Source organism: Engystomops pustulosus, chromosome 2 (genome assembly GCF_040894005.1).
Source record: "Engystomops pustulosus chromosome 2, aEngPut4.maternal, whole genome shotgun sequence".
NCBI lineage: Eukaryota > Metazoa > Chordata > Amphibia > Anura > Leptodactylidae > Engystomops > Engystomops pustulosus.
In genome coordinates this window covers 175,776,534-175,789,470 of record NC_092412.1, presented here as the reverse complement: position 1 = coordinate 175,789,470, position 12,937 = coordinate 175,776,534, and the positions used below count along the sequence as shown (strand labels likewise).

The 12,937-nt window shown below is 40.2% G+C and overlaps 1 long non-coding RNA gene across 1 annotated transcript; it reads left to right on the top strand.

Moving 5' to 3' along the window:
- Positions 1-8,474: 8,474 nt before the first annotated feature.
- LOC140116653 (uncharacterized) lies at positions 8,475-12,560 on the top strand. The gene is made up of 3 exons (XR_011852886.1): positions 8,475-8,531; positions 11,111-11,162; positions 12,310-12,560. It is a non-coding gene; the product is annotated as an uncharacterized lncRNA (long non-coding RNA).
- Positions 12,561-12,937: the final 377 nt, after the last annotated feature.

The window sequence follows — 12,937 nt, the reverse complement described above, 5'->3', positions numbered from 1 at the left end:
CTGACTGACCTTATGAAGAGCAGCAACCTCCCCCTAGCCCTGCCTCTTGTGTGGTATGGGTTCTAGCATTTGACCTTGCTCTTATTCTGCAGTGTCACATGTCATGCCTGGCCAATTACAGGAATTTCTACATTCCTGTGGCTGCTAAGGGGATGCAAGTTGCTGATTGGCTACTCAACAGTCAAGCAGCTTGGTGCTCTTTTCTGAATAAAAATGCAGACCTTGATGAACAGCAGCACTCTTTTGGTCTCTGGGTCTGAGGGTGCTGAACCTGCCAAACTTGGATCCACTCATCACTACTACTACACAAGTCTAACAGGAAGTTTAACAGCATCATTCATTAAGGCGTTAAATAATTATCTAATTTAGTTGTACAGGTTGTTATGGATGTCAAATTACAAAATACAGTATTTGGTATTCATTACTCTTTTTCTAATTTATTTACACTGTGTACAATTTTAATATTGTTATGAGCATTTGGAGAGAAAATTGTTTACATTTTCTTTAACCTTTTTAAATAAATATATTATAAATTTAAAATGCAATATAGTAATGTGAGGATAAACAATGTGAAGTGAAATTAAGATCCTGCTATGAAAAATAGAGATATATACTAATTGAAAGGGGGTATACCAATCACAGTTGAACCTCTACAAGATGGCAAATTGCAGTTCCATGATGGAGGGCACACATAAAATTGATTATGAGAGCAGTGAAGGCAGCACACTCTATATCATATTGCAATAATGTCATTGCATAACATGCATTCTTCAAACCCACACATAAATCAATTAGAGGTTGTCATTACTACATAAAAATTAGTGGATACCATTTATAAATTAAAACATGGATAGAGAGTTTATTGTGTGCAAGCGTGTGATAAAGCTGCCACAGCGGATATATCATTGTGCTTAGACCATTGTGCAAAAATCCAGAGGGTTATAGATTGTCATAAGGCCCGCCAAGGTATAGCTTCTTGTAGGTGATCCATTTGGGCCAGATTCTGAGAAAGCACTGTCTCTCACCCAGGCTCCAGTGCACCAACTGGATAAGCAATCTAGCTACCATCAACAAGAGGGTAGGAAGGTCATACCTTCTAGGTTGAAATATGTCAGTTGGTTTCTGGGAATATATACACCACAAATATTATCTATTTCTGACAACACACCGGACCAGAATGACTTAATACCCGTGCATGGCCACCACATATGAAGTAAGGTTCCCTCTTCTCCACTACATCCCCAGCACAGGGGGAAGAGCTCGGGGTTGATCAAGTGCAAGAACAGAGGAGTTTTATACCAATTTAACAATTTAAATGTCTTCTCCTGTGTCCTTATGCATCTGGAGAAACCCAGCGAATTTTGCAACACCTGTTTCCTCTTAGTTAGGTCACTTAATATGAATGCTTCCAATACTGTCACTGGCTGAAATGGCTGGTATATTTCTAAAATTGCTGTTACTGCAATATCAATTGCACATTGTTGTAAGAAATCAGAAAAGTGGCTTGGATGCTCTTACTCAATTCCCCTAAACAGCCAACTCCCTAAGATTAAAGCCTTACAGTCTACTCTAATACATGGCTCTGGGTAATTCTTCACAATTTTGAGCACCAACACTGTGGGTATGACATTTACCTACAAAATTCATACATCCACAATCTCATTTCTTCACCTTGATATCGCACTCAAAAGCAATGGGAAGCTACAGAAATTTTTTTTTTTGCAAACTCCTAGCTACTAACAGCTTTACCATCTCACTTTAAATAAGAATGTGCAGCCTTACATCATTACTTTAGGACAAGGGGTAACCCCATAAAACGTTACATAAAGCATATAAGTGTGCTATGTCAGCTAACAGAAACTCACTTCTCAATAACTCTATTTCTTGCACCTTCCACAAAGTCATCAGATATATTAGCAGATATGAAACACACTCAACACAAGTATAAAGAATCCTACAAAAACATTGGCCACTCTTATTACAAGATTGCTACCTGGCTAGGGTACCCCTAAACCCAGCATCATTTACTGTAGAAATCTAAACCTATGTGACCAAATTTGGTAGGTGACTTTGAACCAATTGAAAGTTCCATCTAATGCTAGATGCCTCCTAAACCTATGATGAGTTTCTCATGTGGTCACTGCTCTTTCTGTTACTTTATGAATCATTTAGATGAAAAAACCTACTAGATATGACAGTTCATTAACTCATCCAACAATATGGTTTATGGGGCCATCTGTACATTTCAAAAAATCTATGTAGGGAAAACCATCCAGCAGTTTCGTCTTAAAAAGATACTCCATTGTCCAGACATATAAATTCTATACACGATGGTTATGTGAAGTCTCTGAGGTTCTGGGTATCTCTTATTTGTTGGCCCATGTTGTGTGCTCCAAGAGCATGTTGTGTAATGTGTACTCCTAGAGCATATTCTATACAACAAACAATGGACCTTATTGTCACGGCAGGGATTAGACTCAGAGGAAATATTTTACAAAACTGCCTTTGGGCAGTCAAGATTAACCCATATCCGGAAAAATGAAAAAATAAAGTAAAACATCACTTTTATTAGGGATTCTTAAAAAAGATTGCACTATATTACAAGCTGTTGTGGCACAAACCACTAGATGCACAGGACAAACAGTGGATTAAAAGCACAGTGTGAACTGGGTCATAGGCAGTTTGCAGGTGGTCAGTGGTATGAAATGTGAGATAGTGGGCACAATACGGGGTCCATATCCACCTATAATAATTGCTATAAGTCCACTATTGGCCAGATAAAGAGGACTGTCCTAAGCAGTATTGTCTGCTACAGTAATGTATCTTATTGTATGGATTAGAGCCCTAAAATAACCACCTAGACCATGAATAACAGTGTTGCCGGTACTGCCCCAGCAGGGGCCGCTGTGGTAGCAGGCTGTATTGTTATAAATACTATATGGCAGCGGTGGCGAACCTATGGCACGCGTGCCAGAGAGGGCACGCAGAGCCCTCTCTGCAGGCACGCGTACCATCTCCCCATTCTCATCAAAGTCGGAGCTCCGGCTCTGTCCTCTGATCAGTGCCCGCCCCTCCTCCTCTTCAGCCCGGGAAGTGGGAAGAGAACAGAGTGAGGCAGCTCACAGAACGGAGCTGACAGCTGCAGAGCAGAGATACAAGGTCAGGAGCTGCTGGGGCTGCTCACACACAGAGATGTGCACACTTACAGAGGTCCTGGCAGGTGACACTAAACCAACTATAAATACTTGTGGTTTAGTGTCCCAAATCCCCCTGTGTGACAGTCTGTGGCCACATTGCCTGTATCTGAAGTGCTCATCACCTGCAAATGCCGGTCAGTGAAGCCAGGACAACCCCACAGTAAGAACCCTATGTACAATATAAGCGGGTGCTATGCTGCATCACTGGCCGGGTCGTGCAGGTGATAAGCGCTGCGGACAGAGGCAAGTGTATATGTGGCCACAGACAGCTCTCATAAGGGTGATCCCAAATCCACCTGTGCATCCACCCCACAATAACCACTTTGTCCTACAAACCACCTCCCAAAATGCTACTTTTTTGCCATTTTGCAACATGTAATAAAATGTTATGAAAAGTGGTCAAATGGTTGTACAGTCCTCAAAATGGTAGCACTGAAAGCATCATCTCATATAACAAAAAATTACACCACAAACAGCTCTGTACACTAAAGTATGAAAAAGCACCCAAAAAATTCGCACCAGAAGATGGAAAAATGACTTTTTTTTTAGTACAGGAGGTTTTAATTTTTGTAAATGTATACAAACATTATTAAACCCATGTAAATATATTATCCCTGTGATCGTACCGACCCACAGAGCATGTCGTTTGGGGTGCACAGTGGAAGCTGTAAAATCCAAGCCCACAAGAATATGTCACAAAGGCATTTTTTTAACCAATTTTACTGCATTTGGAATTTTTTACTACTTCCCAGTACAGGGAATTGGATACTAAATACCATCACTGTGAAGTGCAATTTTTTACGCAGAGCTCTTTCAGGGTGGGGAGTAAAAAATGGAAATACAAAAACAAAAAGGGGGTAAAGATGGCAATATTTGGTCCATGAGCAAGCTAACTTATCACAGTCCCCTAGTCCCTGCATCTACTCAGGACTACTGTCACTGTATGGGGGGTAATGATAATCAGTATATGGCAGTAATATACCTCACTGAATTGCAGTAATATGATATTCATTGCTATATTTGTATAGCATAGTATAGCAGTACTATGGGTAACATTGGCCTTTCTATAGTCTTTATTACCAGAATGATGCTATTTATGTGGTTGTAAAGGTGGCATCATCATATGGCAGTATTATTTGTCTTATTGTTAAGTGGTATTGTGGCACCATTGGGCTAAATTTCTGTGTTGGCACCTCGCGATAGAAACGTTGGCTTTGGTTTGCAGTTTGGGCACTCGGTCTCTCAAAGGTTCGCCATCACTGCTGTATGGAGATCCTAGTCCTTTCGTTAGAGATATAGTGGACTGAACGGTCTAGGTGTGATCTAGGTCTGATACTATCTATCCCTATTGCAACTGATGGTATTATAATTATTGCCACTGCCTGCCTAAGATTCTGCCACACTGCTGATTTTCCAAACATTAGCCCCCCCGACATGTTTCACTAGTAGAACTGGCTTCATCAGGGGTTTGGGCTAAATGCTACTATGCTACTATGACCCAGTTCACACTGTGCTTTTAATCCACTGTTTGTCCTGTGCATCTAGTGGTTTGTGCCACAACAGCTTGTAATATAGTGCAATCTTTTTTAAGAATCCCTAATAAAAGTGATGTTTTACTTTATTTTTTCATTTGTCCGGATATGGGTTAATTTTGACTGCCCAAAGGCAGTTTTGTAAAACAAATACTCCTAGAGCAGGCACATTGGATTTTCTGACTAAATTCTGTTTTCCTGCAACATGGCCTTCTCTCCTCCCCAGATAGATATGGCTGATTTGATTTGCAGACTTTTTTGATACCAATAAAACCAGGTATCCCAGTCAGTGACGCCCCATAACCCCAATGCCCTATAGCCCTGATACCTCATACCCTGGTTGGGCCGGAGTGTAATACTCCAGCTGCATCCAATAATGCATATGTACAAGATAAACAAGGTAATTTTTATTATAAGTTCACATAAACACAATTAAAAACCATTAAAAAGTCCTCAGTTGGACATACAAAGTGAACAAACAGACAATAGTTTGGGACTCATGAATTGGTAATTATAAATGTGCACTAGGTATATATTCCAAGTGGGTTACTGCAAGTGTAGAAAGCAGAATAATCAATACATATTATGAAATTGGGCACCAATAGGAATGTATATAAAGATATATGTATATCAATTACAATGGTCTCCATAGATCAAAATTACATGATGTTTTAATTAAAAAAAGCAGTAACCAGCCATGTATAGATTTTTCACAATGAGTGCACATTACTGAAAAGAGAGAGATTAGTTACCAGTCCTAACATATGTCAGCAGGGAGAGACCCTGCGCGTATCGCCTATCAGGTAGGCTTCATCAGGAGTAAATGCATATCAGGGGAGGATTGCCTTATGTACCTGTGACTGCTCGGCGTGCAGTTCCAGTCAATATTCTGCGCATGCGCAGTACAATTTACAAGAGTCGGAAGTAAGTCATAATGCGGACCCGCTCACTAGGTGGAACACCTGTACAGTGTGCCCACGTATCATCAGTACTGAACATTTCGAGGACCCAGTGGGTCGAGGTAAATATAAAATCAAACAGTACATTAGCTGCAAATCGAAAGCTGTGGTTTATGCTTTATTATGTCCCTGTCCGAAGGTGTCCATAGGTCAAACATCCCAAGAACTAAGAAGACGCTTCCAGCAACATCTATCGAACATCAATAACGCAACCTCAGACCTACAAAAAGGTAAGATGCTCTCTTCGGTTGCCTCACACTTCCTACAACAACATGGAGGCAACCCACGTGACCTGCAGGTGGTAGGCCTTAAAAAAAATTACCCAAAACATAAGGGGGGGCAGTATAGACTTTTACAGAAAGAATCCAGGTGGATTTACATGCTGGATTGTGTCTCCCACCAAAGGATTAAATGAAGAACTTACCTTTACAGGCTTCTACAAAAAATAATAAATTAGCATATACTTGTACATATACCATATAGTCTCCTGATCCACACTTCCATAGATCCTAATATACACTTTCCCCTTAAACCCATACCACTCCACGTCTAAACAATACGAATTAAAAAAAAAAAATCCTCCAACGGCCCCTTATAGTATTTGTGTGTTTTGGACCCTTTACAAATCTATGTACCATATTTTAGTTTTCTCACGTTTTTTCCTTTTTATCTCACAGAATCTACATGCCTATTTTTGTGTGAAATAATTGTCACATTATGACTTGATGGGAAGATGTGTCGGTGACTAAAGCCTCATATCATCTAACTCCCGTATCTATAGGACTATCTAATATCATTATTATAGGAATTTTTACTGTGATGTAATATTTAATTGTACTTATTTTCTCTTATCAGTATCATTATTTTAAGGGGAGGATTAGCCACATTGTCCTGTGCTGCTTCTGTGCTTTACTGATATTAAGGCACTATGGTTTGAGCTTGTGCATGATCCATATGTTCTAATACAAAATAGAACCTTTTTATGCATATTCACGCATTAAGCACTTTATTATTTGGATAGCACTTGTCACTTTATACCACGTAGCGTCTGAATTGAGAAAGTATATCGCTGTATTTTATATGCGCTGTTTCCTTATTATTCTTTTTTGAATTTGTCTCCTTTTCGTAATTTTCTGACTCGAAATTGAGCATATACACTCACAGGCCACTTTATTAGGTACACCTGTCCAACTGCTCCTTAACACTTAATTTCTAATCAGCCAATCACATGGCGGCAACTCAGTGCATTTAGGCATGTAGATATGGTCAAGACAATCTCCTGCAGTTCAAACCGAGCATCAGTATGGGGAAGAAAGGTGATTTGAGTGCCTTGGAACGTGGCATGGTTGTTGGTGCCAGAAGGGCTGGTCTAAGTATTTCAGAAACTGCTGATCTACTGGGATTTTCACGCACAACCATCTCTAGGGTTTACAGAGAATGGTCCGAAAAAGAAAAAACATCTAGTGAGCGGCAGTTCTGTGGGCGGAAATGCCTTGTTGATGCCAGAGGTCAGAGGAGAATGGGCAGACTGGTTCGAGCTGATAGAAAGGCAACAGTGACTCAAATCGCCACCCGTTACAACCAAGGTAGGCAGAAGAGCATCTCTGAACGCACAGTCCATCGAACTTTGAGGCAGATGGGCTACAGCAGCAGAAGACCACACCGGGTGCTACTCCTTTCAGCTAAGAACAGGAAACTGAGGCTACAATTTGCACAAGCTCATCGAAATTGGACAGTAGAAGATTGGAAAAACGTTGCCTGGTCTGATGAGTCTCGATTTCTGCTGCGACATTCGGATGGTAGGGTCAGAAATTGGCATCAACAACATGAAAGCATGGATCCATCCTGCCTTGTATCAACGGTTCAGGCTGGTGGTGGTGGTGTCATGGTGTGGGGAATATTTTCTTGGCACTCTTTGGGCCCCTTGGTACCAATTGAGCATCGTTGCAATGCCACAGCCTACCTGAGTATTGTTGCTGACCATGTCCATCCCTTTATGACCACAATGTACCCAACATCTAATGGCTACTTTCAGCAGGATAATGCGCCATGTCATAAAGCTGGAATCATCTCAGACTGGTTTCTTGAACATGACAATGAGTTCACTGTACTCAAATGGCCTCCACAGTCACCAGATCTCAATCCAATAGAGCATCTTTGGGATGTGGTGGAACAGGAGATTCGCATCATGGATGTGCAGCCGACAAATCTGCGGCAACTGTGTGATGCCATCATGTCAATATGGACCAAAATCTCTGAGGAATGCTTCCAGCACCTTGTTGAATCTATACCACGAAGAATTGAGGCAGTTCTGAAGGCAAAAGGGGGTCCAACCCGTTACTAGCATGGTGTACCTAATAAAGTGGCCGGTGAGTTTATATAATACTTACCTTTTTAAAATTTGTATTGTCGAAATTGAAACTTTTATAGAGTCTATCTACTTTTGTAACGTCACTTGTTGGAATAATCACATTCGATAAAATTCCTTTTTTCAGTCTCTATTTCCTATAATGATCGTGCATTGCTGTCAATATATGACTATTTCGCCGTCAAAACATATCTTCCTTAATAGGACTACATGGTCCCATTTACTATAGACGCGATTGATTTACTGCACTATAGTTCCGCCTATTGTCTGCAACATGGATCACATGATATCACCTGGTATCTGGTGACACGCAGCTTGTGTTCCAGCTTGTGTTCCACCTAGTGAGCGACTGCCGCATTATGACATACTTCCAGCTCCAGCAACCAGAGAAGTCACAGGTACATTTACTCCTGATGAAGCCTACCTTATAGGCGATACGCGTCGGGTCTCTCCCTGCTGACATGTGTTAGGACTGGTAACTAATCTCTCTTTTTTTTTAGTAATGTGCACTTATTGTGAAAAATCTATACATGGCTGGTTATTGCTATTTTCAATTAGAATTTCATGTAATTTTGATTTATGGAGACCATTGTAAAAGATTAATACATATATCTTTATATATATTTCTATTGGTGCCCAATTTCATAATATGTATTGATTATTTAGCTTTCTACACGTGCAGTAACCAATTTGGAATATATACCTAGTGCACATTTATAATTACCAATTCATGAATAAAAATTACCTTGTTTATCTTGTACATATGCATCCCTCTTTTCTCTTTGTCATATTAAATAGCCCTGATACCCTTACGGACACCCAGATGGGCAAAACATGTCAGGGGGGCTTTGGTTTTTAATTTAATTAATTTACTGTATTTTTCGGAGTATAAGACACATCTTACTATAAGACGCACCACAGATTTAGGATTCCAAAAAAGGAAAAATATATTTTAAACCAATTAAAATATCCCTGTTGGTCGCACTAAAGCACAGCTCTGCTTCATTCATACAGTTACACACACAGCACTGCTTCATGCATACAGTTACAATGGGGAAAAGGGTATGTAGAAAGCTTTTGGTGTCATGGAATACCCTTCAGCATGCCCTAGGCGGTAAACATGGGGTTTGTGTATCCCTTAAACCAGGGCCAGATTAAAAGTCCCAGTAAGGCTCAAATAATAATGCTACCATTATGTAATAACTAAATTATATATAAATATACACAGACCAGTTTTTAAACACTGTATAGTGACCCTATTGTACTAGATAACAGTTCTGCAATGTAATCCAAATACTTACAGTTGACATCCCTGATGTTATCTATTCCCTTTAGGCTACATGCGCACGAACGTATGCCGCCGAGCCATAGACGGATGGGCATATGTTGACCGCTCCATAGCAATGCATGGCGCACGGCACAACAACATGGGGAAAGATAGGACATGTGTACAGAGCGGTACGGTGCCAAACATTGCCATCTATGGGGGACAAATGTACGGCCGAAGACTTAGAGAGGAACATCTAAAAGCTGAATTAGGTTTTTACATGTTCTAGACCTCATGGGACACAAAAACTGTGGTGGGCTAGATTTTGCCCATACGTTTTGTGATATTATTTTCTTATGATATTTGCTTTAGCTCAACAAGGAACCGTTGCTCAGTCAGCTTCCTTTGGAAAAAGCCCATATGCTCAGAAGATTGTCTGGCTTTCAGATGCATTGTCCTTTACAGCAGTGGTCCCCAACAGTCGGGACATAGCCCCAAAACCAGGCTGTGTACCACCTGGTCTGCCGCCATACTTTGTCGAAAAATAATGTCTGATCCCTTTGCCTGTTTCCAGCAGTAGTATTCTCTACAGTGGGTGAAAGTGCAGTGCTCTGAAGCAGACAGGCATGATGATGTCATCACACTGCACCTGCGGGCAACAGAGCCATGCACAGCAACGGCAGAGGAGTGAAGAGAAGAGCAGACATTATTAACAGTAGAGCATGCCAGAGGAAACAGTATGTCACAGGAAAGGAGACAATATTATTGGGGGACATGGTGGAGGCAAAGGGATGTTAATAATGGCAGCATATCAGGGGGCATTATTCACAGGGGGGCAAGCTGGATGAAACATGTAATTACTAGCAGGGGGCATGCTAAAGGAAAGGGGACAAAATATTTTTATGTTTATTTTCTTTAAGAAACATGTTAACATGCTGGACATTGTAGTGTCTGTAATGTATGGTCTTGGGATTTACATTATATTATGGTGTGAACTGTGTTTTATATCTGGTGATTAGATATTAACACTATAATTAATCCCACTCTGGATTTTGCATCCTGCCACCAGGTGAGTAATCAGTAGGGGGATTGAGCGGGGTTTATCTTCCAGATTCTAGTATTCATAAAGGGGGCATACAGGATGAAAGGGGGCATTGTTCACAGGAAGACATGCTGGAGGAAATGGGAAATTATTAGCAGTGGGCATAATGCAGGGACGAGGACAATATAGGCAGAGGGCTGCTGTCACGGAGGGGTTCTATACTTTTGATCACACCATGATGGGGTTATGGTCAGACTCGCACCAGTTCCTGGAGAAAATTGTTTGCCTGCAACCGGTCCCTCGGACCACTACTCTACAGACACAAAGACCATATCAAAGAACTGCAGAAGATGCCTGAAAATATAGCCAGGTGGTGCTAGATTTGTTTAGTTCTTCGGAAAAGCAGAAGTAGTAGTAAAAGAAGTGGTAGTTAGAACAACATCCTATGACTGCTTACTTGACATTAGAGAGTTGAAAAGAATTAGTGATGCTAGTTGTTTGGGAATTTTGTGGGCTTTTAAATTCAAATTTAGTCAGAATCAGACAAGAAACACAAAACCCATAACATTCAGAATTTGGTTAGTTACCCACTATCTACTGGATAGTGGATTACTGTCCAATCAGCTTGTGTGGGGGTCAGGGTTCCCCCATATGAATGGAGCGATTTTTAAATTCATGTGCAGTGCATGTGCAGACTAAATTTGTGATGAATGATCTACTGCTTTTTCATCCTTCTCATGATCAGGTATTCCCTACAAGAACACCTTTACAGGGATGAAATAGAAATTTACTCTCAGGTGATTTTACTTTATTCGATACAGCTTTGGTAATTCAAGAGAGGAAAATTATTTTACAGTGAGTGCCAAACATTGGGCCTCAATAATAATTACCAATGACAACTTGAATAAGCAATTTTATGATCTTCCTTAGTAAATCATCTTTACATTTCCAACAACTTTTATTCTAATTTTCAGCATTTTTTGAACAGGAGAGCTTATGTACCTTGGAGTCTGAGTAAAATAAAAATGGAAACCCTGAATTCTGACGAAACACAACCGGTTTTGTTTTTTCTTTTGGGAAAATCTGTTTCTTGACTGACTATGTAAAATAATAACCATGCGTCTGCTTATATGGCTTCTTGTGACTGACTGACATTGGGGACAATTGCATGTCCGTAGGTCATAATTGCCCCATTATAGGGCAGGATTTATTATTGACAGGAGGTTTTCAAAATGGTATATTACAAAGGATTATGAACTGTAACAGGGTAATCTCTCTAATGTAATTCAAGATCTTGTCATGGCTTATGGCTGTTTAATGGACCTCATACAGAAGAATTAGAGGAGTGTCCCTCCCCCCATGACTTGTCATTTCTTAAATGATTTAGGAGATTGCTGGAGGCCACATTGAGCTCTAGGTGATAACTCATTGCAATAAATATAAAAATGAGTGGAGCAGTGTTGCTCTGTATTTCATTTTCTACTTTACCTTTCACTTCTGGTCCTTCCTGCAAAAAACAGCAACATAATCCTCATTTTATCCAACAGTAGGTATTATCCCTGAGCTGAAGGGTGTTCTCATGAGAACAAACACATTTATTGGTATAATTGTCAGGATTAATATCTTTTTTTCATCTGGAGTTGTAGTTAAGGAAATATGTTGATGATGGTACAGTTACACAGAGTGACATAGATTGAATGGGAAAGTTATTATTTAATTTTTAGGGTTGTTTTGGTGAAGCAGAGGCGCATCCTCTGTTTTAGACCTTTCTGTGCACCAAAATTCCATATACTTTCACTAAGACCTATGTACAGTAGAGACTCATTCACCATTGCCTTTCCATTTGTTTCATTACTTTCCATTTTTGTGCACAATTTGTCTTAAAACGACTCCAGTGCCCTGCTGGTGCATACATAGCTAATGCTATTTTTTTTGCGATTTTAGACTTACCTTGTGACAAGAAAAAAGAAGTTGCAAAAGGCACAACAGAGTGGAAGAACAATGCCAGCGGATTTATTAAAAGGGACAAAGCTGATAAATCTTATGGGCAAAAGTGCTCTCAGGAAAAACTGTTTTAGGAGCCTGCCTAATGAGGAATCCCCCCTGCCGGTATACACCTTTTAACTCGTATAATAAGGTTAGGGCTTCATTGCAACGCGGATACAAGGTCACTGCCTCTTGCAGCAGGCCCCGGGGTTACAGGTCAGAGTATTCCCCCAGTCTAGACTATGCCTGGGGTTAAAGTGGCCTAGCCTAGGTTATACTCTAGGTATATATTGTCCTAGGTTAGATTATACCTCGGGGTATGTTTTATACCACCTAGGTCATTTTAAACCCGTATCACTAAAATTGTGATAAACATTTACTTAATTTTTCTACATTTTATTCGGCTGACAAATCTAGTTATTGTTCTTTTTAGTGGTCTTATTTTGGAGGTGATTTTAAAGCCCATGTTGGTGACTCAAAAATTTAGCTCGATATAGGGCAGGTTTCCCCTACCTGGGGTTTGCTTAATGGGATCTGGGTATATGTGACTTTATGTGTCGATATGTGTCTAGTGATCAGATGTTTT